The 1,576-nt window shown below is 53.6% G+C and overlaps 1 pseudogene; it reads right to left on the minus strand.

The window, feature by feature from the left end:
• Nucleotides 1-314: 314 nt before the first annotated feature.
• Nucleotides 315-1,576, minus strand: part of LOC108298572 — a 17,542-nt pseudogene continuing 16,280 nt past the window's right edge.

Consider the following 1,576-nt stretch of genomic DNA (forward strand, 5'->3'; position numbering starts at 1 on the left):
TGGCCTCGGAGGTGCCACCATCCCTGCACACACAGGCACAGCCCTCACTTCCTCAAGCTCTTCCTCCAACACCCGGCCTGAGCCACCCACTGGAGAACACGGACAGCCCTCTCCCCATTCTGTGCTGGGAAACGAAGGCCCAGCACTCACCTCTCACACTCATGGTGGAACTGTGACTAGGACCCAAGTCTCCTCACACCCCTAATATGACATGAGCTGAGGTTACAGGGAAGGAGGTCTTCCGAGAGTGTTCTCAGAGTTCCTGAGGATGGTGGTGACTCTGTGCTCACAAGAGAAATCAGATGATCCCACACCTGCCTCAAAAGGGACCTGGGGCTCAGACGCTGATGGAGACGCCTCTGGACGAAGCTGCTGCTCAGCACCCCTGGGTGCAGATGGGACAGTGAAGTCAGCCACATGGCAGGACGGCCACCCAGGAGACACAACCACTTCTCAGAAGCCTTGGGTGGAGACATGACAGTGAAGTCAGCCACATACCAGGATGGCCGCCCTGGGGACGATGGACAGAGGCCTCAAAGAGATGCTGCTCCAATGAGATGCAGCTGGCCAGCAAGCCCAGGAAAAGATGTTCCCAGCACTGTCACCAGGGAAGGCAAGCCAGAGCCACAGTGGGATGGCCCTGTGCACCCACTGGGTGGCCAGAGTCAGACACACACCAGAGAATAACACATGGAGGTGAGGACGTGATAAACACTGACCGCTGTGTGCTGTTGCTGAGAATAAAACATGATTCAACCACTGTGGAAAACAGCATGGCAGCGCCTCAAAAAACCAAACAATTACCCAGCAATTTCACGCCTGGGGCCTAGGTACACACCCCAGAGAACTGAAAGCAGAGACTCAGATATTTGTAATGGGAATGTCCCTGACAGCACTTTTCATAACTGCCAAAGGGTGGAAGGCACCATATGTCCATCCCAAGATGAACAGGTGATAGAACACTATTCACCCCTCACAAGAAGGGGGCCTGATGCACGCCACAGCCCGGAGGAACCCAGAAGACCTTCTGCTGAGTGCCAGAAGCCAGACAAAGGTCCAGATGAAACGTCCAGAAGATGCCAAGCCACAGAGACAGAATGCAGGCTGGGGTTAGCAGGGGCCACGGAGGTAAGCAGGGAGCAACTGCTTAAGGGGTACAGGGTTTCCTTTTGGGGTTGTGGAAACGTCCTGGAATTACACAGAGGTGACGCCTGTGCAATGCTATGACTGTGCTGAATGCCACCAAATCACCCATGTAAAAATGGTAAATTTTGGCCAGCGCAGTGGCTCACACCTGTAATCCCAGCACTTTGGAAGGCTGAGGCGGACAGATCACTTGAGGTCAGGAGTTGAAGACCAGCCTGGCCAACATGGTGAAACCCTGCCTCTATTAAAAATACAAAAATGAACAGGGTGTGGTGGTGTGTGCCTGTAATTCCAGCTACTCAGAAGGCTGAGGCAGGAGAATCTCTTGAACCCATGAGGTGGAGGCTGCAGTGAGCTGAGATTGTGCCACTGCACTCCAGCCTGGGCAATGAGACCCTGTTTCCAAAAAAAAGGTTATGTTATGTGAACT

The sequence above is a fragment of the Cebus imitator genome, unplaced genomic scaffold (assembly GCF_001604975.1).
Source record: "Cebus imitator isolate Cc_AM_T3 unplaced genomic scaffold, Cebus_imitator-1.0 Scaffold1000, whole genome shotgun sequence".
Classification (NCBI taxonomy): domain Eukaryota; kingdom Metazoa; phylum Chordata; class Mammalia; order Primates; family Cebidae; genus Cebus; species Cebus imitator.